We start from the raw sequence: 18,311 nt of genomic DNA, 5'->3' as shown, positions 1-18,311 counted from the left end.
TATTACAATGTCTTCTTGCAAATGACTAAAATATTTCAAGTGCCGTTGCTTCCAAACGCCCAATAGGTGCTTCCGAGGCACAATTAACGGCACAGGTTCCACCAAGACTTGAACTCGGATCGCAGGATTCAGAGTCCTGAGTGCTAACCATAACACCATGGAACCTACAGAGGCTCTTCCGAGGTTTGCTTCGTGGAAACATCGTGTTAAGCGCACGTGATAACCACTACACTACGGAATCTGGCAACTAACAAGCGACATGTTTCTGCTTTTTTCTCTAGCTATTTTAGCCTTGTAATGCTTTCCTTCGTCATAGGTTCCAAAATTCATTGGATTCCGTAGTGTAGCGGTTATCACGTGCGCTTCACACGCGCAAGGTCCCCGGTTCGAGCCCGGGCGGAATCATTGTTGAGTTGCTAGTTTTGTAATAGGCGTCAAACATTTGATTTACTGCGGCTTTTAATAGCCTTGCCCTGTGTGAGGATCGAACTCACGACCTTCAGATTATGAGACTGACGCGCTGCCTACTGCGCTAACAAGGCACTGTGCCCTAATCCGATGCATTTCAGAAGAACGTTGTTATTACAATGTCTTCTTGCAAATGACTAAAATATTTCAAGTGCCGTTGCTTCCAAACGCCCAATAGGTGCTTCCGAGGCACAACTAACGGCACAGGTTCCACCGAGACTTGAACTCGGATCGCAGGATTCAGAGTCCTGAGTGCTAACCATAACACCATGGAACCTACAGAGGCTCTTCCGAGGTTCGCTTCGCGGAAACATCAATGATTCCGCCCGGGCTCGAACCGGGGACCTTGCGCGTGTTAAGCGCACGTGATAACCACTACACTACGGAATCTGGCAACTAACAAGCGACATGTTTTTGCTTTTTTCTCTAGCTATTTTAGCCTTGTATTGCTTTCCTTCGTCATAGGTTCCAATAGTCATTGGATTCCGTAGTGTAGCGGTTATCACGTGCGCTTCACACGCGCAAGGTCCCCGGTTCGAGCCCGGGCGGAATCATTGTTAAGTTGCTAGTTTTGTAATAGGCGTCAAACATTTGATTCACTGCGGCTTTTAAAAGCCTTGCCCTGTGTGAGGATCGAACTCACGACCTTCAGATTATGAGACTGACGCGCTGCCTACTGCGCTAACAAGGCACTGCGCCCTAATCCGATGCATTTCAGAAGAACGTTGTTATTACAATGTCTTCTTGCAAATGACTAAAATATTTCAAGTGCCGTTGCTTCCAAACGCCCAATAGGTGCTTCCGAGGCACAATTAACGGCACAGGTTCCACCAAGACTTGAACTCGGATCGCAGGATTCAGAGTCCTGAGTGCTAACCATAACACCATGGAACCTACAGAGGCTCTTCCGAGGTTTGCTTCGCGGAAACATCGTGTTAAGCGCACGTGATAACCACTGCACTACGGAATCTGGCAACTAACAAGCGACATGTTTCTGCTTTTTTCTCTAGCTATTTTAGCCTTGTAATGCTTTCCTTCGTCATAGGTTCCAAAATTCATTGGATTCCGTAGTGTAGCGGTTATCACGTGCGCTTCACACGCGCAAGGTCCCCGGTTCGAGCCCGGGCGGAATCATTGTTGAGTTGCTAGTTTTGTAATAGGCGTCAAACATTTGATTCACTGCGGCTTTTAATAGCCTTGCCCTGTGTGAGGATCGAACTCACGACCTTCAGATTATGAGACTGACGCGCTGCCTACTGCGCTAACAAGGCACTGTGCCCTAATCCGATGCATTTCAGAAGAACGTTGTTATTACAATGTCTTCTTGCAAATGACTAAAATATTTGAAGTGCCATTGCTTCCAAACGCCCAATAGGTGCTTCCGAGGCACAACTAACGGCACAGGTTCCACCGAGACTTGAACTCGGATCGCAGGATTCAGAGTCCTGAGTGCTAACCATAACACCATGGAACCTACAGAGGCTCTTCCGAGGTTCGCTTCGCGGAAACATCAATGATTCCGCCCGGGCTCGAACCGGGGACCTTGCGCGTGTTAAGCGCACGTGATAACCACTACACTACGGAATCTGGCAACTAACAAGCGACATGTTTTTGCTTTTTTCTCTAGCTCTTTTAGCCTTGTATTGCTTTCCTTCGTCATAGGTTCCAATAGTCATTGGATTCCGTAGTGTAGCGGTTATCACGTGCGCTTCACACGCGCAAGGTCCCCGGTTCGAGCCCGGGCGGAATCATTGTTGAGTTGCTAGTTTTGTAATAGGCGTCAAACATTTGATTCACTGCGGCTTTTAAAAGCCTTGCCCTGTGTGAGGATCGAACTCACGACCTTTAGATTATGAGACTGACGCGCTGCCTACTGCGCTAACAAGGCACTGCGCCCTAATCCGATGCATTTCAGAAGAACGTTGTTATTACAATGTCTTCTTGCAAATGACTAAAATAGTTCAAGTGCCGTTGCTTCCAAACGCCCAATAGGTGCTTCCGAGGCACAATTAACGGCACAGGTTCCACCAAGACTTGAACTCGGATCGCAGGATTCAGAGTCCTGAGTGCTAACCATAACACCATGGAACCTACAGAGGCTCTTCCGAGGTTTGCTTCGCGGAAACATCGTGTTAAGCGCACGTGATAACCACTACACTACTGAATCTGGCAACTAACAAGCGACATGTTTTTGCTTTTTTCTCTAGCTATTTTAGCCTTGTATTGCTTTCCTTCGTCATAGGTTCCAATAGTCATTGGATTCCGTAGTGTAGCGGTTATCACGTGCGCTTCACACGCGCAAGGTCCCCGGTTCGAGCCAGGGCGGAATCATTGTTGAGTTGCTAGTTTTGTAATAGGCGTCAAACATTTGATTCACTGCGGCTTTTAAAAGCCTTGCCCTGTGTGAGGATCGAACTCACGACCTTCAGATTATGAGACTGACGCGCTGCCTACTGCGCTAACAAGGCACTGCGCCCTAATCCGATGCATTTCAGAAGAACGTTGTTATTACAATGTCTTCTTGCAAATGACTAAAATATTTCAAGTGCCGTTGCTTCCAAACGCCCAATAGGTGCTTCCGAGGCACAACTAACGGCACAGGTTCCACCAAGACTTGAACTCGGATCGCAGGATTCAGAGTCCTGAGTGCTAACCATAACACCATGGAACCTACAGAGGCTCTTCCGAGGTTTGCTTCGCGGAAACATCAATGATTCCGCCCGGGCTCGAACCGGGGACCTTGCGCGTGTTAAGCGCACGTGATAACCACTACACTACTGAATCTGGCAACTAACAAGCGACATGTTTTTGCTTTTTTCTCTAGCTATTTTAGCCTTGTATTGCTTTCCTTCGTCATAGGTTCCAATAGTCATTGGATTCCGTAGTGTAGCGGTTATCACGTGCGCTTCACACGCGCAAGGTCCCCGGTTCGAGCCAGGGCGGAATCATTGTTGAGTTGCTAGTTTTGTAATAGGCGTCAAACATTTGATTCACTGCGGCTTTTAAAAGCCTTGCCCTGTGTGAGGATCGAACTCACGACCTTCAGATTATGAGACTGACGCGCTGCCTACTGCGCTAACAAGGCACTGCGCCCTAATCCGATGCATTTCAGAAGAACGTTGTTATTACAATGTCTTCTTGCAAATGACTAAAATATTTCAAGTGCCGTTGCTTCCAAACGCCCAATAGGTGCTTCCGAGGCACAACTAACGGCACAGGTTCCACCAAGACTTGAACTCGGATCGCAGGATTCAGAGTCCTGAGTGCTAACCATAACACCATGGAACCTACAGAGGCTCTTCCGAGGTTTGCTTCGCGGAAACATCAATGATTCCGCCCGGGCCCGAACCGGGGACCTTGCGCGTGTTAAGCGCACGTGATAACCACTACACTACGGAATCTGGCAACTAACAAGCGACATGTTTCTGCTTTTTTCTCTAGCAATTTTAGTCTTGTATTGCTTTCCTTCGTCATAGGTTCCAAAATTCATTGGATTCCGTAGTGTAGCGGTTATCACGTGCGCTTCACACGCGCAAGGTCCCCGGTTCGAGCCCGGGCGGAATCATTGTTGAGTTGCTAGTTTTGTAATAGGCGTCAAACATTTGATTCACTGCGGCTTTTAAAAGCCTTGCCCTGTGTGAGGATCGAACTCACGACCTTCAGATTATGAGACTGACGCGCTGCCTACTGCGCTAACAAGGGACTGTGCCCTAATCCGATGCATTTCAGAAGAACGTTGTTATTACAATGTCTTCTTGCAAATGACTAAAATATTTCAAGTGCCGTTGCTTCCAAACGCCCAATAGGTGCTTCCGAGGCACAACTAACGGCACAGGTTCCACCAAGACTTGAACTCGGATCGCAGGATTCAGAGTCCTGAGTGCTAACCATAACACCATGGAACCTACAGAGGCTCTTCCGAGGTTTGCTTCGCGGAAACATCAATGATTCCGCCCGGGCTCGAACCGGGGACCTTGCGCGTGTTAAGCGCACGTGATAACCACTACACTACGGAATCTGGCAACTAACAAGCGACATGTTTCTGCTTTTTTCTCTAGCTATTTTAGCCTTGTATTGCTTTTTTTCGTCATAGGTTCCTAAATTCATTGGATTCCGTAGTGTAGCGGTTATCACGTGCGCTTCACACGCGCAAGGTCCCCGGTTCGAGCCCGGGCGGAATCATTGTTGAGTTGCTAGTTTTGTAATAGGCGTCAAACATTTGATTCACTGCGGCTTTTAAAAGCCTTGCCCTGTTTGAGGATCGAACACACGACCTTCAGATTATGAGACTGACGCGCTGCCTACTGCGCTAACAAGGCACTGCGCCCTAATCCGATGCATTTCAGAAGAACGTTGTTATTACAATGTCTTCTTGCAAATGACTAAAATATTTGAAGTGCCGTTGCTTCCAAACGCCCAATAGGTGCTTCCGAGGCACAACTAACGGCACAGGTTCCACCGAGACTTGAACTAGGATCGCAGGATTCAGAGTCCTGAGTGCTAACCATAACACCATGGAACCTACAGAGGCTCTTCCGAGGTTCGCTTCGCGGAAACATCAATGATTCCGCCCGGGCTCGAACCGGGGACCTTGCGCGTGTTAAGCGCACGTGATAACCACTACACTACGGAATCTGGCAACTAACAAGCGACATGTTTCTGCTTTTTTCTCTAGCTATTTTAGCCTTGTATTGCTTTCCTTCGTCATAGGTTCCAAAATTCATTGGATTCCGTAGTGTAGCGGTTATCACGTGCGCTTCACACGCGCAAGGTCCCCGGTTCGAGCCCGGGCGAAATCATTGTTGAGTTACTAGTTTTGTAATAGGCGTCCAACATTTGATTCACTGCGGCTTTTAAAAGCCTTGCCCTGTGTGAGGATCGAACTCACGACCTTCAGATTATGAGACTGACGCGCTGCCTACTGCGCTAACAAGGCACTGCGCCCTAATCCGATGCATTTCAGAAGAACGTTGTTATTACAATGTCTTCTTGCAAATGACTAAAATATTTCAAGTGCCGTTACTTCCATACGCCCAATAGGTGCTTCCGAGGCACAACTAACGGCACAGGTTCCACCGAGACTTGAACTCGGATCGCAGGATTCAGAGTCCTGAGTGCTAACCATTACACCAAGGAACCTACAGAGGCTCTTCCGAGGTTTGCTTCGCGGAAACATCAATGATTCCGCCCGGGATCGAACCGGGTACTTTGCGCGGGTTAAGCGCACGTGATAACCACTACACTATGGAATCTGGCAACTAACAAGCGACATGTTTTTGCTTTTTTCTCTAGCTATTTTAGCCTTGTATTGCTTTCCTTCGTCATAGGTTCCAAAATTCATTGGATTCCTTAGTGTAGCGGTTATCACGTGCGCTTCACACGCGCAAGGTGCCCGGTTCGAGCCCGGGCGGAATCATTGTTGAGTAGCTAGTTTTGTAATAGGCGTCAAACATTTGATTCACTGCGCCTTTTAAAAGCCTTGCCCTGTGTGAGGATCGAACTCACGACCTTCAGATTATGAGACTGACGCGCTGCCTACTGCGCTAACAAAGCACTGTGCCCTAATCCGATGCATTTCAGAAGAACGTTGTTATTACAATGTCTTCTTGCAAATGACTAAAATATTTGAAGTGCCGTTGCTTCCAAACGCCCAATAGGTGCTTCCGAGGCACAACTAACGGCACAGGTTCCACCGAGACTTGAACTCGGATCGCAGGATTCAGAGTCCTGAGTGATAACCATAACACCGTTGAACCTACAGAGGCTCTTCCGATGTTCGCTTCGCGGAAACATCAATGATTCCGCCCGGGCTCGAACCGGGGACCTTGCGCGTGTTAAGCGCACGTGATAACCACTACACTACGGAATCTGGCAACTAACAAGCGACATGTTTTTGCTTTTTTCTCTAGCTATTTTAGCCTTGAAATGCTTTCCTTCGTCATAGGTTCCAAAATTCATTGGATTCCGTAGTGTAGCGGTTATCACGTGCGCTTTACACGCGCAAGGTCCCCGGTTCGAGCCCGGGCGGAATCATTGTTGAGTTGCTAGTTTTGTAATAGGCGTCAAACATTTGATTTACTGCGGCTTTTAAAAGCCTTGCCCTGTGTGAGGATGGAACTCACGACCTTCAGATTATGAGACTGACGCGCTGCCTACTGCGCTAACAAGGCACTGCGCCCTAATCCGATGCATTTCAGAAGAACGTTGTTATTACAATGTCTTCTTGCAAATGACTAAAATATTTCAAGTGCCGTTGCTTCCAAACGCCCAATAGGTGCTTCCGAGGCACAACTAAAGGCACAGGTTCCACCGAGACTTGAACTCGGATCGCATGATTCAGAGTCCTGAGTGCTAACCATAACACAATGGAACCTACAGAGGCTCTTCCGAGGTTCGCTTCGCGGAAACATCAATGATTCCGCCCGGGCTCGAACCGGGGACCTTGCGCGTGTTAAGCGCACGTGATAACCACTACACTACGGAATCTGGCAACTAACAAGCGACATGTTTTTGCTTTTTTCTCTAGCTATTTTAGCCTTGTATTGCTTTCCTTCGTCATAGGTTCCAAAATTCATTGGATTCCGTAGTGTAGCGGTTATCACGTGCGCTTCACACGCGCAAGGTCCCCGGTTCGAGCCCGGGCGGAATCATTGTTGAGTTGCTAGTTTTGTAATAGGCGTCAAACATTTGATTCACTGCGGCTTTTAAAAGCCTTGCCCTGTGTGAGGATCGAACTCACGACCTTTAGATTATGAGACTGACGCGCTGCCTACTGCGCTAACAAGGCACTGTGCCCTAATCCGATGCATTTCAGAAGAACGTTGTTATTACAATGTCTTCTTGCAAATGACTAAAATATTTCAAGTGCCGTTGCTTCCAAACGCCCAATAGGTGCTTCCGAGGCACAACTAACGGCACAGGTTCCACCAAGACTTGAACTCGGATCGCAGGATTCAGAGTCCTGAGTGCTAACCATAACACCATGGAACCTACAGAGGCTCTTCCGAGGTTTGCTTCGCGGAAACATCAATGATTCCGCCCGGGCTCGAACCGGGGACCTTGCGCGTGTTAAGCGCACGTGATAACCACTACACTACGGAATCTGGCAACTAACAAGCGACATGTTTCTGCTTTTTTCTCTAGCTATTTTAGCCTTGTATTGCTTTTTTTCGTCATAGGTTCCTAAATTCATTGGATTCCGTAGTGTAGCGGTTATCACGTGCGCTTCACACGCGCAAGGTCCCCGGTTCGAGCCCGGGCGGAATCATTGTTGAGTTGCTAGTTTTGTAATAGGCGTCAAATATTTGATTCACTGCGGCTTTTAAAAGCCTTGCCCTGTTTAAGGATCGAACACACGACCTTCAGATTATGAGACTGACGCGCTGCCTACTGCGCTAACAAGGCACTGCGCCCTAATCCGATGCATTTCAGAAGAACGTTGTTATTACAATGTCTTCTTGCAAATGACTAAAATATTTGAAGTGCCGTTGCTTCCAAACGCCCAATAGGTGCTTCCGAGGCACAACTAACGGCACAGGTTCCACCGAGACTTGAACTAGGATCGCAGGATTCAGAGTCCTGAGTGCTAACCATAACACCATGGAACCTACAGAGGCTCTTCCGAGGTTCGCTTCGCGGAAACATCAATGATTCCGCCCGGGCTCGAACCGGGGACCTTGCGCGTGTTAAGCGCACGTGATAACCACTACACTACGGAATCTGGCAACTAACAAGCGACATGTTTCTGCTTTTTTCTCTAGCTATTTTAGCCTTGTATTGCTTTCCTTCGTCATAGGTTCCAAAATTCATTGGATTCCGTAGTGTAGCGGTTATCACGTGCGCTTCACACGCGCAAGGTCCCCGGTTCGAGCCCGGGCGAAATCATTGTTGAGTTACTAGTTTTGTAATAGGCGTCCAACATTTGATTCACTGCGGCTTTTAAAAGCCTTGCCCTGTGTGAGGATCGAACTCACGACCTTCAGATTATGAGACTGACGCGCTGCCTACTGCGCTAACAAGGCACTGCGCCCTAATCCGATGCATTTCAGAAGAACGTTGTTATTACAATGTCTTCTTGCAAATGACTAAAATATTTCAAGTGCCGTTACTTCCATACGCCCAATAGGTGCTTCCGAGGCACAACTAACGGCACAGGTTCCACCGAGACTTGAACTCGGATCGCAGGATTCAGAGTCATGAGTGCTAACCATTACACCAAGGAACCTACAGAGGCTCTTCCGAGGTTTCCTTCGCGGAAACATCAATGATTCCGCCCGGGATCGAACCGGGTACTTTGCGCGGGTTAAGCGCACGTGATAACCACTACACTACGGAATCTGGCAACTAACAAGCGACATGTTTTTGCTTTTTTCTCTAGCTATTTTAGCCTTGAAATGCTTTCCTTCGTCATAGGTTCCAAAATTCATTGGATTCCGTAGTGTAGCGGTTATCACGTGCGCTTTACACGCGCAAGGTCCCCGGTTCGAGCCCGGGCGGAATCATTGTTGAGTTGCTAGTTTTGTAATAGGCGTCAAACATTTGATTTACTGCGGCTTTTAAAAGCGTTGCCCTGTGTGAGGATGGAACTCACGACCTTCAGATTATGAGACTGACGCGCTGCCTACTGCGCTAACAAGGCACTGCGCCCTAATCCGATGCATTTCAGAAGAACGTTGTTATTACAATGTCTTCTTGCAAATGACTAAAATATTTCAAGTGCCGTTGCTTCCAAACGCCCAATAGGTGCTTCCGAGGCACAACTAAAGGCACAGGTTCCACCGAGACTTGAACTCGGATCGCAGGATTCAGAGTCCTGAGTGCTAACCATAACACAATGGAACCTACAGAGGCTCTTCCGAGGTTCGCTTCGCGGAAACATCAATGATTCCGCCCGGGCTCGAACCGGGGACCTTGCGCGTGTTAAGCGCACGTGATAACCACTACACTACGGAATCTGGCAACTAACAAGCGACATGTTTTTGCTTTTTTCTCTAGCTATTTTAGCCCTGTATTGCTTTCCTTCGTCATAGGTTCCAAAATTCATTGGATTCCGTAGTGTAGCGGTTATCACGTGCGCTTCACACGCGCAAGGTCCCCGGTTCGAGCCCGGGAGAAATCATTGTTGAGTTGCTAGTTTTGTAATAGGCGTCCAACATTTGATTCACTGCGGCTTTTTAAAAGCCTTGCCCTGTGTGAGGATTGAACTCACGACCTTCAGATTATGAGACTGACGCACTGCCTACTGCGCTAACAAGGCACTGCGCCCTAATCCGATGCATTTCAGAAGAACGTTGTTATTACAATGTCTTCTTGCAAATGACTAAAATATTTCAAGTGCCGTTGCTTCCAAACGCCCAATAGGTGCTTCCGAGGCACAACTAACGGCACAGGTTCCACCGAGACTTGAACTCGGATCGCAGGATTCAGAGTCCTGAGTGCTAACCATAACACCATGGAACCTACAGAGGCTCTTCCGAGGTTCGCTTCGCGGAAACATCAATGATTCCGCCCGGGCTCGAACTGGGGACCTTGTGCGTGTTAAGCGCACGTGATAACCACTACACTACGGAATCTGGCAACTAAAAAGCGACATGTTTCTGCTTTTTTCTCTAGCTATTTTAGCCTTGTATTGCTTTCCTTCGTCATAGGTTCCAAAATTCATTGGATTCCGTAGTGTAGCGGTTATCACGTGCGCTTCACACGCGCAAGGTCCCCGGTTCGAGCCCGGGCGGAATCATTGTTGAGTTGCTAGTTTTGTAATAGGCGTCAAACATTTGATTCACTGCGGCTTTTAATAGCCTTGCCCTGTGTGAGGATCGAACTCACGATCTTCAGATTATGAGACTGACGCGCTGCCTACTGCGCTAACAAGGCATTGTGCCCTAATCCGATGCATTTCAGAAGAACGTTGTTATTACAATGTCTTCTTGCAAATGACTAAAATATTTCAAGTGCCGTTGCTTCCAAACGCCCAATAGGTGCTTCCGAGGCACAACTAAAGGCACAGGTTCCACCGAGACTTGAACTCGGATCGCAGGATTCAGAGTCCTGAGTGCTAACCATAACACAATGGAACCTACAGAGGCTCTTCCGAGGTTCGCTTCGCGGAAACATCAATGATTCCGCCCGGGCTCGAACCGGGGACCTTGCGCGTGTTAAGCGCACGTGATAACCACTACACTACGGAATCTGGCAACTAACAAGCGACATGTTTTTGCTTTTTTCTCTAGCTATTTTAGCCCTGTATTGCTTTCCTTCGTCATAGGTTCCAAAATTCATTGGATTCCGTAGTGTAGCGGTTATCACGTGCGCTTCACACGCGCAAGGTCCCCGGTTCGAGCCCGGGAGAAATCATTGTTGAGTTGCTAGTTTTGTAATAGGCGTCCAACATTTGATTCACTGCGGCTTTTTAAAAGCCTTGCCCTGTGTGAGGATTGAACTCACGACCTTCAGATTATGAGACTGACGCACTGCCTACTGCGCTAACAAGGCACTGCGCCCTAATCCGATGCATTTCAGAAGAACGTTGTTATTACAATGTCTTCTTGCAAATGACTAAAATATTTCAAGTGCCGTTGCTTCCAAACGCCCAATAGGTGCTTCCGAGGCACAACTAACGGCACAGGTTCCACCGAGACTTGAACTCGGATCGCAGGATTCAGAGTCCTGAGTGCTAACCATAACACCATGGAACCTACAGAGGCTCTTCCGAGGTTCGCTTCGCGGAAACATCAATGATTCCGCCCGGGCTCGAACTGGGGACCTTGTGCGTGTTAAGCGCACGTGATAACCACTACACTACGGAATCTGGCAACTAAAAAGCGACATGTTTCTGCTTTTTTCTCTAGCTATTTTAGCCTTGTATTGCTTTCCTTCGTCATAGGTTCCAAAATTCATTGGATTCCGTAGTGTAGCGGTTATCACGTGCGCTTCACACGCGCAAGGTCCCCGGTTCGAGCCCGGGCGGAATCATTGTTGAGTTGCTAGTTTTGTAATAGGCGTCAAACATTTGATTCACTGCGGCTTTTAATAGCCTTGCCCTGTGTGAGGATCGAACTCACGATCTTCAGATTATGAGACTGACGCGCTGCCTACTGCGCTAACAAGGCATTGTGCCCTAATCCGATGCATTTCAGAAGAACGTTGTTATTACAATGTCTTCTTGCAAATGACTAAAATATTTGAAGTGCCGTTGCTTCCAAACGCCCAATAGGTGCTTCCGAGGCACAACTAACGGCACAGGTTCCACCGAGACTTGAACTCGGATCGAGGATTCAGAGTCCTGAGTGCTAACCATAACACCATGGAACCTACAGAGGCTCTTCCGAGGTTCGCTTCGCGGAAACATCAATGATTCCGCCCGGGCACGAACCGGGGACCTTGCGCGTGTTAAGCGCACGTGATAACCACTACACTACGAAATCTGGCAACTAACAAGCGACATGTTTTTGCTTTTTTCTCTAGCTATTTTAGCCTTGTATTGCTTTCCTTCGTCATAGGTTCCAAAATTCATTGGATTCCGTAGTGTAGCGGTTATCACATGCGCTTCACACGCGCAAGGTCCCCGGTTCGAGCCCGGGCGGAATCATTGTTGAGTTGCTAGTTTTGTAATAGGCGTCAAACATTTGATTCACTGCGGCTTTTAAAAGCATTGCCCTGTGTGAGGATCGAACTCACGACCTTCAGATTATGAGACTGACGCGCTGCCTACTGCGCTAACAAGGCACTGCGCCCTAATCCGATGCATTTCAGAAGAACGTTGTTATTACAATGTCTTCTTGCAAATGACTAAAATATTTGAAGTGCCGTTGCTTCCAAACGCCCAATAGGTGCTTCCGAGGCACAACTAACGGCACAGGTTCCACCGAGACTTGAACTCGGATCGCAGGATTCAGAGTCCTGAGTGCTAACCATAACACCATGAAACCTACAGAGGCTCTTCCGAGGTTCGCTTCGCGGAAACATCAATGATTCCGCCCGGGCTCGAACCGGGGACATTGAGCGTGTAAAGCGCACGTGATAACCACTACACTACGGAATCTGGCAACTAACAAGCGACATGTTTCTGCTTTTTCCTCTAGCTATTTTAGCCTTGTATTGCTTTCCTTCGTCATAGGTTCCAAAATTCATTGGATTCCGTAGTGTAGCGGTTATCACGTGCGCTTCACACGCGCAAGGTCCCCGGTTCGAGCCCGGGCGGAATCATTGTTGAGTTGCTAGTTTTGTAATAGGCGTCAAACATTTGATTCACTGCGGCTTTTAAAAGCCTTGCCCTGTGTGAGGATCGAACTCACGACCTTCAGATTATGAGACTGACGCGCTGCCTACTGCGCTAACAAGGCACTGTGCCCTAATCCGATGTATTTTAGAAGAACGTTGTTATTACAATGTCTTCTTGCAAATGACTAAAATATTTCAAGTGCCGTTGCTTCCAAACGCCCAATAGGTGCTTCCGAGGCACAACTAACGGCACAGGTTCCAACGAGACTTGAACTCGGATCGCAGGATTCAGAGTCCTGAGTGCTAACCATAACACCATGGAACCTACAGAGGCTCTTCCGAGGTTCGCTTCGTGGAAACATCAATGATTCCGCCCGGGCTCGAACCGGGGACCTTGCGCGTGTTAAGCGCACGTGATAACCACTACACTACGGAATCTGGCAACTAACAAGCGACATGTTTTTGCTTTTTTCTCTAGCTATTTTAGCCTTGTATTGCTTTCCTTCGTCATAGGTTCCAATAGTCATTGGATTCCGTAGTGTAGCGGTTATCACGTGCGCTTCACACGCGCAAGGTCCCCGGTTCGAGCCCGGGCGGAATCATTGTTGAGTTGCTAGTTTTGTAATAGGCGTCAAACATTTGATTCACTGCGGCTTTTAAAAGCCTTGCCCTGTGTGAGGATCGAACTCACGACCTTCAGATTATGAGACTGACGCGCTGCCTACTGCGCTAACAAGGCACTGCGCCCTAATCCGATGCATTTCAGAAGAACGTTGTTATTACAATGTCTTCTTGCAAATGACTAAAATATTTCAAGTGCCGTTGCTTCCAAACGCCCAATAGGTGCTTCCGAGGCACAATTAACGGCACAGGTTCCACCAAGACTTGAACTCGGATCGCAGGATTCAGAGTCCTGAGTGCTAACCATAACACCATGGAACCTACAGAGGCTCTTCCGAGGTTTGCTTCGCGGAAACATCGTGTTAAGCGCACGTGATAACCACTACACTACGGAATCTGGCAACTAACAAGCGACATGTTTCTGCTTTTTTCTCTAGCTATTTTAGCCTTGTAATGCTTTCCTTCGTCATAGGTTCCAAAATTCATTGGATTCCGTAGTGTAGCGGTTATCACGTGCGCTTCACACGCGCAAGGTCCCCGGTTCGAGCCCGGGCGGAATCATTGTTGAGTTGCTAGTTTTGTAATAGGCGTCAAACATTTGATTCACTGCGGCTTTTAATAGCCTTGCCCTGTGTGAGGATCGAACTCACGACCTTCAGATTATGAGACTGACGCGCTGCCTACTGCGCTAACAAGGCACTGTGCCCTAATCCGATGCATTTCAGAAGAACGTTGTTATTACAATGTCTTCTTGCAAATGACTAAAATATTTGAAGTGTCGTTGCTTCCAAACGCCCAATAGGTGCTTCCGAGGCACAACTAACGGCACAGGTTCCACCGAGACTTGAACTCGGATCGCAGGATTTAGAGTCCTGAGTGCTAACCATAACACCATGGAACCTACAGAGGCTCTTCCGAGGTTCGCTTCGCGGAAACATCAATGATTCCGCCCGGGCTCGAACCGGGGACCTTGCGCGTGTTAAGCGCACGTGATAACCACTACACTACGGAATCTGGCAACTAACAAGCGACATGTTTCTGCTTTTTTCTCTAGCTATTTTAGCCTTGTAATGCTTTCCTTCGTCATAGGTTCCAAAATTCATTGGATTCCGTAGTGTAGCGGTTATCACGTGCGCTTCACACGCGCAAGGTCCCCGGTTCGAGCCCGGGCGGAATCATTGTTGAGTTGCTAGTTTTGTAATAGGCGTCAAACATTTGATTCACTGCGGCTTTTAAAAGCCTTGCCCTGTGTGAGGATCGAACTCACGACCTTCAGATTATGAGACTGACGCGCTGCCTACTGCGCTAACAAGGCACTGCGCCCTAATCCCATGCATTTCATAAGAACGTTGTTATTACAATGTCTTCTTGCAAATGACTAAAATATTTCAAGTGCCGTTGCTTCCAAACGCCCAATAGGTGCTTCCGAGGCACAATTAACGACACAGGTTCCACCAAGACTTGAACTCGGATCGCAGGATTCAGAGTCCTGAGTGCTAACCATAACACCATGGAACCTACAGAGGCTCTTCCGAGGTTTGCTTCGCGGAAACATCAATGATTCCGCCCGGGCTCGAACCGGGGACCTTGCGCGTGTTAAGCGCAGGTGATAACCACTACACTACGGAATCTGGCAACTAACAAGCGACATGTTTTTGCTTTTTTCTCTAGCTATTTTAGCCTTGTATTGCTTTCCTTCGTCATAGGTTCCAATAGTCATTGGATTCCGTAGTGTAGCGGTTATCACGTGCGCTTCACACGCGCCAGGTCCCCGGTTCGAGCCCGGGCGGAATCATTGTTGAGTTGCTAGTTTTGTAATAGGCGTCAAACATTTGATTCACTGCGGCTTTTAAAAGCCTTGCCCTGTGTGAGGATTGAACTCACGACCTTCAGATTATGAGACTGACGCGCTGCCTACTGCGCTAACAAGGCACTGCGCCCTAATCCGATGCATTTCAGAAGAATGTTGTTATTACAATGTCTTCTTGCAAATGACTAAAATATTTCAAGTGCCGTTGCTTCCAAACGCCCAATAGGTGCTTCCGAGGCACAATTAACGGCACAGGTTCCACCAAGACTTGAACTCGGATCGCAGGATTCAGAGTCCTGAGTGCTAACCATAACACCATGGAACCTACAGAGGCTCTTCCGAGGTTTGCTTCGCGGAAACATCAATGATTCCGCCCGGGCTCGAACCGGGGACCTTGCGCGTGTTAAGCGCACGTGATAACCACTACACTACGGAATCTGGCAACTAACAAGCGACATGTTTTTGCTTTTTTCTCTAGCTATTTTAGCCTTGTATTGCTTTCCTTCGTCATAGGTTCCAATAGTCATTGGATTCCGTAGTGTAGCGGTTATCACGTGCGCTTCAGACGCGCAAGGTCCCCGGTTCGAGCCCGGGCGGAATCATTGTTGAGTTGCTAGTTTTGTAATAGGCGTCAAACATTTGATTCACTGCGGCTATTAAAAGCCTTGCCCTGTGTGAGGATAGAACTCACGAGCTTCAGATTATGAGACTGACGCGCTGCCTACTGCGCTAACAAGGCACTGCGCCCTAATCCGATGCATTTCAGAAGAACGTTGTTATTACAATGTCTTCTTGCAAATGACTAAAATATTTCAAGTGCCGTTGCTTCCAAACGCCCAATAGGTGCTTCCAAAGCACAACTAACGGCACAGGTTCCACAAAGACTTGAACTCGGATCGCAGGATTCAGAGTCCTGAGTGCTAACCATAACACCATGGAACCTACAGAGGCTCTTCCGAGGTTTGCTTCGCGGAAACATCGTGTTAAGCGCACGTGATAACCACTACACTACGGAATCTGGCAACTAACAAGCGACATGTTTCTGCTTTTTTCTCTAGCTATTTTAGCCTTGTAATGCTTTCCTTCGTCATAGGTTCCAAAATTCATTGGATTCCGTAGTGTAGCGGTTATCACGTGCGCTTCACACGCGCAAGGTCCCCGGTTCGAGCCCGGGCGGAATCATTGTTGAGTTGCTAGTTTTGTAATAGGCGTCAAACATTTGATTCACTGCGGCTTTTAAAAGCCTTGCCCTGTGTGAGGATCGAACTCACGACCTTCAGATTATGAGACTGACGCGCTGCCTACTGCGCTAACAAGGCACTGTGCCCTAATCCGATGCATTTCAGAAGAACGTTGTTATTACAATGTCTTCTTGCAAATGACTAAAATATTTGACGTGCCGTTGCTTCCAAACGCCCAATAGTTGCTTCCGAGGCACAAATAACGGCACAGGTTCCACCAAGACTTGAACTCGGATCGCAGGATTCAGAGTCCTGAGTGCTAACCATAACACCATGGAACCTACAGAGGCTCTTCCGAGGTTTGCTTCGCGGAAACATCGTGTTAAGCGCACGTGATAACCACTACACTACGGAATCTGGCAACTAACAAGCGACATGTTTCTGCTTTTTTCTCTAGCTATTTTAGCCTTGTATTGCTTTCCTTCGTCATAGGTTCCAAAATTCATTGGATTCCGTAGTGTAGCGGTTATCACGTGCGCTTCACACGCGCAAGGTCCCCGGTTCGAGCCCGGGCGAAATCATTGTTGAGTTACTAGTTTTGTAATAGGCGTCCAACATTTGATTCACTGCGGCTTTTAAAAGCCTTGCCCTGTGTGAGGATCGAACTCACGACCTTCAGATTATGAGACTGACGCGCTGCCTACTGCGCTAACAAGGCACTGTGCCCTAATCCGATGCATTTCAGAAGAACGTTGTTATTACAATGTCTTCTTGCAAATGACTAAAATATTTGAAGTGCCGTTGCTTCCAAACGCCCAATAGGTGCTTCCGAGGCACAACTAACGGCACAGGTTCCACCGAGACTTGAACTCGGATCGCAGGATTCAGAGTCCTGAGTGATAACCATAACACCATGGAACCTACAGAGGCTCTTCCGATGTTCGCTTCGCGGAAACATCAATGATTCCGCCCGGGCTCGAACCGGGGACCTTGCGCGTGTTAAGCGTACGTGATAACCACTACACTACGGAATCTGCCAACTAACAAGCGACATGTTTTTGCTTTTTTCTCTAGCTATTTTAGCCTTGAAATGCTTTCCTTCGTCATAGGTTCCAAAATTCATTGGATTCCGTAGTGTAGCGGTTATCACGTGCGCTTCACACGCGCAAGGTCCCCGGTTCGAGCCCGGGCAGAATCATTGTTGAGTTGCTAGTTTTGTAATAGGCGTCAAACATTTGATAAACTGCGGCTTTTAAAAGCCTTGCCCTGTGTGAGGATCGAACTCACGACCTTCAGATTATGAGACTGACGCGCTGCCTACTGCGCTAACAAGGCACTGCGCCGTAATCCGATGCATTTCAGAAGAACGTTGTTATTACAATGTCTTCTTGCAAATGACTAAAATATTTCAAGTGCCGTTGCTTCCAAACGCCCAATAGGTGCTTCTGAGGCACAACTAAAGGCACAGGTTCCACCGAGACTTGAACTCGGATCGCAGGATTCAGAGTCCTGAGTGCTAACCATAACACAATGGAACCTACAGAGGCTCTTCCGAGGTTCGCTTCGCGGAAACATCAATGATTCCGCCCGGGCTCGAACCGGGGACCTTGCGCGTGTTAAGCGCACGTGATAACCACTACACTACGGAATCTGGCAACTAACAAGCGACATGTTTTTGCTTTTTTCTCTAGCTATTTTAGCCTTGTATTGCTTTCCTTCGTCATAGGTTCCAAAATTCATTGGATTCCGTAGTGTAGCGGTTATCACGTGCGCTTCACACGCGCAAGGTCCCCGGTTCGAGCCCGGGCGAAATCATTGTTGAGTTGCTAGTTTTGTAATAGGCGTCCAACATTTGATTCACTGCGGCTTTTAAAAGCCTTGCCCTGTGTGAGGATTGAACTCACGACCTTCAGATTATGAGACTGACGCACTGCCTACTGCGCTAACAAGGCACTGCGCCCTAATCCGATGCATTTCAGAAGAACGTTGTTATTACAATGTCTTCTTGCAAA

General features: G+C 47.9%; 56 non-coding genes across 56 annotated transcripts; 19 read left to right on the top strand and 37 right to left on the bottom strand.

Moving 5' to 3' along the window:
* The first annotated feature begins 332 nt into the window (after positions 1-332).
* Positions 333-405, top strand: Trnav-cac (transfer RNA valine (anticodon CAC)). The gene has a single exon. It is a non-coding gene; the product is annotated as a tRNA-Val (tRNA).
* Positions 406-469: 64 nt separating this feature from the next.
* Trnam-cau (transfer RNA methionine (anticodon CAU)) lies at positions 470-542 on the bottom strand. The gene has a single exon. It is a non-coding gene; the product is annotated as a tRNA-Met (tRNA).
* Positions 543-785: 243 nt separating this feature from the next.
* On the bottom strand, positions 786-858 carry Trnav-aac (transfer RNA valine (anticodon AAC)). Its single transcript has one exon. It is a non-coding gene; the product is annotated as a tRNA-Val (tRNA).
* Positions 859-949: 91 nt separating this feature from the next.
* Trnav-cac (transfer RNA valine (anticodon CAC)) lies at positions 950-1,022 on the top strand. The gene has a single exon. It is a non-coding gene; the product is annotated as a tRNA-Val (tRNA).
* Positions 1,023-1,086: 64 nt separating this feature from the next.
* Positions 1,087-1,159, bottom strand: Trnam-cau (transfer RNA methionine (anticodon CAU)). The gene has a single exon. It is a non-coding gene; the product is annotated as a tRNA-Met (tRNA).
* A 370-nt stretch (positions 1,160-1,529) lies between these two features.
* Positions 1,530-1,602, top strand: Trnav-cac (transfer RNA valine (anticodon CAC)). Its single transcript has one exon. It is a non-coding gene; the product is annotated as a tRNA-Val (tRNA).
* A 64-nt stretch (positions 1,603-1,666) lies between these two features.
* On the bottom strand, positions 1,667-1,739 carry Trnam-cau (transfer RNA methionine (anticodon CAU)). The gene has a single exon. It is a non-coding gene; the product is annotated as a tRNA-Met (tRNA).
* Positions 1,740-1,982: 243 nt separating this feature from the next.
* On the bottom strand, positions 1,983-2,055 carry Trnav-aac (transfer RNA valine (anticodon AAC)). The gene has a single exon. It is a non-coding gene; the product is annotated as a tRNA-Val (tRNA).
* Positions 2,056-2,146: 91 nt separating this feature from the next.
* Positions 2,147-2,219, top strand: Trnav-cac (transfer RNA valine (anticodon CAC)). The gene has a single exon. It is a non-coding gene; the product is annotated as a tRNA-Val (tRNA).
* A 644-nt stretch (positions 2,220-2,863) lies between these two features.
* On the bottom strand, positions 2,864-2,936 carry Trnam-cau (transfer RNA methionine (anticodon CAU)). The gene has a single exon. It is a non-coding gene; the product is annotated as a tRNA-Met (tRNA).
* A 243-nt stretch (positions 2,937-3,179) lies between these two features.
* Positions 3,180-3,252, bottom strand: Trnav-aac (transfer RNA valine (anticodon AAC)). The gene has a single exon. It is a non-coding gene; the product is annotated as a tRNA-Val (tRNA).
* Positions 3,253-3,480: 228 nt separating this feature from the next.
* On the bottom strand, positions 3,481-3,553 carry Trnam-cau (transfer RNA methionine (anticodon CAU)). The gene has a single exon. It is a non-coding gene; the product is annotated as a tRNA-Met (tRNA).
* Positions 3,554-3,796: 243 nt separating this feature from the next.
* Trnav-aac (transfer RNA valine (anticodon AAC)) lies at positions 3,797-3,869 on the bottom strand. Its single transcript has one exon. It is a non-coding gene; the product is annotated as a tRNA-Val (tRNA).
* Positions 3,870-3,960: 91 nt separating this feature from the next.
* Trnav-cac (transfer RNA valine (anticodon CAC)) lies at positions 3,961-4,033 on the top strand. The gene has a single exon. It is a non-coding gene; the product is annotated as a tRNA-Val (tRNA).
* A 380-nt stretch (positions 4,034-4,413) lies between these two features.
* Trnav-aac (transfer RNA valine (anticodon AAC)) lies at positions 4,414-4,486 on the bottom strand. Its single transcript has one exon. It is a non-coding gene; the product is annotated as a tRNA-Val (tRNA).
* Positions 4,487-4,577: 91 nt separating this feature from the next.
* Trnav-cac (transfer RNA valine (anticodon CAC)) lies at positions 4,578-4,650 on the top strand. The gene has a single exon. It is a non-coding gene; the product is annotated as a tRNA-Val (tRNA).
* Positions 4,651-5,030: 380 nt separating this feature from the next.
* On the bottom strand, positions 5,031-5,103 carry Trnav-aac (transfer RNA valine (anticodon AAC)). Its single transcript has one exon. It is a non-coding gene; the product is annotated as a tRNA-Val (tRNA).
* Positions 5,104-5,331: 228 nt separating this feature from the next.
* Positions 5,332-5,404, bottom strand: Trnam-cau (transfer RNA methionine (anticodon CAU)). The gene has a single exon. It is a non-coding gene; the product is annotated as a tRNA-Met (tRNA).
* Positions 5,405-6,264: 860 nt separating this feature from the next.
* Positions 6,265-6,337, bottom strand: Trnav-aac (transfer RNA valine (anticodon AAC)). The gene has a single exon. It is a non-coding gene; the product is annotated as a tRNA-Val (tRNA).
* Positions 6,338-6,428: 91 nt separating this feature from the next.
* Trnav-uac (transfer RNA valine (anticodon UAC)) lies at positions 6,429-6,501 on the top strand. The gene has a single exon. It is a non-coding gene; the product is annotated as a tRNA-Val (tRNA).
* A 380-nt stretch (positions 6,502-6,881) lies between these two features.
* Trnav-aac (transfer RNA valine (anticodon AAC)) lies at positions 6,882-6,954 on the bottom strand. Its single transcript has one exon. It is a non-coding gene; the product is annotated as a tRNA-Val (tRNA).
* A 91-nt stretch (positions 6,955-7,045) lies between these two features.
* Trnav-cac (transfer RNA valine (anticodon CAC)) lies at positions 7,046-7,118 on the top strand. Its single transcript has one exon. It is a non-coding gene; the product is annotated as a tRNA-Val (tRNA).
* Positions 7,119-7,498: 380 nt separating this feature from the next.
* Trnav-aac (transfer RNA valine (anticodon AAC)) lies at positions 7,499-7,571 on the bottom strand. The gene has a single exon. It is a non-coding gene; the product is annotated as a tRNA-Val (tRNA).
* Positions 7,572-7,662: 91 nt separating this feature from the next.
* Trnav-cac (transfer RNA valine (anticodon CAC)) lies at positions 7,663-7,735 on the top strand. Its single transcript has one exon. It is a non-coding gene; the product is annotated as a tRNA-Val (tRNA).
* Positions 7,736-8,115: 380 nt separating this feature from the next.
* On the bottom strand, positions 8,116-8,188 carry Trnav-aac (transfer RNA valine (anticodon AAC)). The gene has a single exon. It is a non-coding gene; the product is annotated as a tRNA-Val (tRNA).
* A 228-nt stretch (positions 8,189-8,416) lies between these two features.
* On the bottom strand, positions 8,417-8,489 carry Trnam-cau (transfer RNA methionine (anticodon CAU)). The gene has a single exon. It is a non-coding gene; the product is annotated as a tRNA-Met (tRNA).
* Positions 8,490-8,896: 407 nt separating this feature from the next.
* On the top strand, positions 8,897-8,969 carry Trnav-uac (transfer RNA valine (anticodon UAC)). Its single transcript has one exon. It is a non-coding gene; the product is annotated as a tRNA-Val (tRNA).
* A 380-nt stretch (positions 8,970-9,349) lies between these two features.
* Trnav-aac (transfer RNA valine (anticodon AAC)) lies at positions 9,350-9,422 on the bottom strand. Its single transcript has one exon. It is a non-coding gene; the product is annotated as a tRNA-Val (tRNA).
* A 545-nt stretch (positions 9,423-9,967) lies between these two features.
* Positions 9,968-10,040, bottom strand: Trnav-aac (transfer RNA valine (anticodon AAC)). Its single transcript has one exon. It is a non-coding gene; the product is annotated as a tRNA-Val (tRNA).
* A 91-nt stretch (positions 10,041-10,131) lies between these two features.
* Positions 10,132-10,204, top strand: Trnav-cac (transfer RNA valine (anticodon CAC)). Its single transcript has one exon. It is a non-coding gene; the product is annotated as a tRNA-Val (tRNA).
* A 380-nt stretch (positions 10,205-10,584) lies between these two features.
* Trnav-aac (transfer RNA valine (anticodon AAC)) lies at positions 10,585-10,657 on the bottom strand. Its single transcript has one exon. It is a non-coding gene; the product is annotated as a tRNA-Val (tRNA).
* A 545-nt stretch (positions 10,658-11,202) lies between these two features.
* Trnav-aac (transfer RNA valine (anticodon AAC)) lies at positions 11,203-11,275 on the bottom strand. The gene has a single exon. It is a non-coding gene; the product is annotated as a tRNA-Val (tRNA).
* A 91-nt stretch (positions 11,276-11,366) lies between these two features.
* On the top strand, positions 11,367-11,439 carry Trnav-cac (transfer RNA valine (anticodon CAC)). The gene has a single exon. It is a non-coding gene; the product is annotated as a tRNA-Val (tRNA).
* Positions 11,440-11,818: 379 nt separating this feature from the next.
* Trnav-aac (transfer RNA valine (anticodon AAC)) lies at positions 11,819-11,891 on the bottom strand. The gene has a single exon. It is a non-coding gene; the product is annotated as a tRNA-Val (tRNA).
* A 91-nt stretch (positions 11,892-11,982) lies between these two features.
* On the top strand, positions 11,983-12,055 carry Trnav-cac (transfer RNA valine (anticodon CAC)). The gene has a single exon. It is a non-coding gene; the product is annotated as a tRNA-Val (tRNA).
* A 64-nt stretch (positions 12,056-12,119) lies between these two features.
* Trnam-cau (transfer RNA methionine (anticodon CAU)) lies at positions 12,120-12,192 on the bottom strand. The gene has a single exon. It is a non-coding gene; the product is annotated as a tRNA-Met (tRNA).
* Positions 12,193-12,435: 243 nt separating this feature from the next.
* Trnav-uac (transfer RNA valine (anticodon UAC)) lies at positions 12,436-12,508 on the bottom strand. The gene has a single exon. It is a non-coding gene; the product is annotated as a tRNA-Val (tRNA).
* A 91-nt stretch (positions 12,509-12,599) lies between these two features.
* Trnav-cac (transfer RNA valine (anticodon CAC)) lies at positions 12,600-12,672 on the top strand. The gene has a single exon. It is a non-coding gene; the product is annotated as a tRNA-Val (tRNA).
* A 64-nt stretch (positions 12,673-12,736) lies between these two features.
* Trnam-cau (transfer RNA methionine (anticodon CAU)) lies at positions 12,737-12,809 on the bottom strand. The gene has a single exon. It is a non-coding gene; the product is annotated as a tRNA-Met (tRNA).
* Positions 12,810-13,052: 243 nt separating this feature from the next.
* Trnav-aac (transfer RNA valine (anticodon AAC)) lies at positions 13,053-13,125 on the bottom strand. The gene has a single exon. It is a non-coding gene; the product is annotated as a tRNA-Val (tRNA).
* A 91-nt stretch (positions 13,126-13,216) lies between these two features.
* On the top strand, positions 13,217-13,289 carry Trnav-cac (transfer RNA valine (anticodon CAC)). Its single transcript has one exon. It is a non-coding gene; the product is annotated as a tRNA-Val (tRNA).
* Positions 13,290-13,353: 64 nt separating this feature from the next.
* Trnam-cau (transfer RNA methionine (anticodon CAU)) lies at positions 13,354-13,426 on the bottom strand. The gene has a single exon. It is a non-coding gene; the product is annotated as a tRNA-Met (tRNA).
* A 370-nt stretch (positions 13,427-13,796) lies between these two features.
* Trnav-cac (transfer RNA valine (anticodon CAC)) lies at positions 13,797-13,869 on the top strand. The gene has a single exon. It is a non-coding gene; the product is annotated as a tRNA-Val (tRNA).
* Positions 13,870-13,933: 64 nt separating this feature from the next.
* Trnam-cau (transfer RNA methionine (anticodon CAU)) lies at positions 13,934-14,006 on the bottom strand. Its single transcript has one exon. It is a non-coding gene; the product is annotated as a tRNA-Met (tRNA).
* Positions 14,007-14,249: 243 nt separating this feature from the next.
* On the bottom strand, positions 14,250-14,322 carry Trnav-aac (transfer RNA valine (anticodon AAC)). Its single transcript has one exon. It is a non-coding gene; the product is annotated as a tRNA-Val (tRNA).
* A 91-nt stretch (positions 14,323-14,413) lies between these two features.
* Trnav-cac (transfer RNA valine (anticodon CAC)) lies at positions 14,414-14,486 on the top strand. Its single transcript has one exon. It is a non-coding gene; the product is annotated as a tRNA-Val (tRNA).
* A 64-nt stretch (positions 14,487-14,550) lies between these two features.
* Trnam-cau (transfer RNA methionine (anticodon CAU)) lies at positions 14,551-14,623 on the bottom strand. Its single transcript has one exon. It is a non-coding gene; the product is annotated as a tRNA-Met (tRNA).
* A 243-nt stretch (positions 14,624-14,866) lies between these two features.
* Trnav-aac (transfer RNA valine (anticodon AAC)) lies at positions 14,867-14,939 on the bottom strand. The gene has a single exon. It is a non-coding gene; the product is annotated as a tRNA-Val (tRNA).
* Positions 14,940-15,483: 544 nt separating this feature from the next.
* Trnav-aac (transfer RNA valine (anticodon AAC)) lies at positions 15,484-15,556 on the bottom strand. The gene has a single exon. It is a non-coding gene; the product is annotated as a tRNA-Val (tRNA).
* Positions 15,557-15,647: 91 nt separating this feature from the next.
* On the top strand, positions 15,648-15,720 carry Trnal-cag (transfer RNA leucine (anticodon CAG)). The gene has a single exon. It is a non-coding gene; the product is annotated as a tRNA-Leu (tRNA).
* A 507-nt stretch (positions 15,721-16,227) lies between these two features.
* Trnav-cac (transfer RNA valine (anticodon CAC)) lies at positions 16,228-16,300 on the top strand. The gene has a single exon. It is a non-coding gene; the product is annotated as a tRNA-Val (tRNA).
* Positions 16,301-16,364: 64 nt separating this feature from the next.
* Positions 16,365-16,437, bottom strand: Trnam-cau (transfer RNA methionine (anticodon CAU)). Its single transcript has one exon. It is a non-coding gene; the product is annotated as a tRNA-Met (tRNA).
* A 507-nt stretch (positions 16,438-16,944) lies between these two features.
* Positions 16,945-17,017, bottom strand: Trnam-cau (transfer RNA methionine (anticodon CAU)). Its single transcript has one exon. It is a non-coding gene; the product is annotated as a tRNA-Met (tRNA).
* Positions 17,018-17,260: 243 nt separating this feature from the next.
* On the bottom strand, positions 17,261-17,333 carry Trnav-aac (transfer RNA valine (anticodon AAC)). Its single transcript has one exon. It is a non-coding gene; the product is annotated as a tRNA-Val (tRNA).
* A 228-nt stretch (positions 17,334-17,561) lies between these two features.
* Trnam-cau (transfer RNA methionine (anticodon CAU)) lies at positions 17,562-17,634 on the bottom strand. The gene has a single exon. It is a non-coding gene; the product is annotated as a tRNA-Met (tRNA).
* Positions 17,635-17,877: 243 nt separating this feature from the next.
* On the bottom strand, positions 17,878-17,950 carry Trnav-aac (transfer RNA valine (anticodon AAC)). The gene has a single exon. It is a non-coding gene; the product is annotated as a tRNA-Val (tRNA).
* Positions 17,951-18,311: the final 361 nt, after the last annotated feature.

The sequence above is a fragment of the Hydractinia symbiolongicarpus genome, chromosome 7 (genome assembly GCF_029227915.1).
Source record: "Hydractinia symbiolongicarpus strain clone_291-10 chromosome 7, HSymV2.1, whole genome shotgun sequence".
NCBI lineage: Eukaryota > Metazoa > Cnidaria > Hydrozoa > Anthoathecata > Hydractiniidae > Hydractinia > Hydractinia symbiolongicarpus.
Note: the sequence above shows the minus strand (reverse complement) of the source record. Positions and strands in the feature narration are given on the sequence as shown.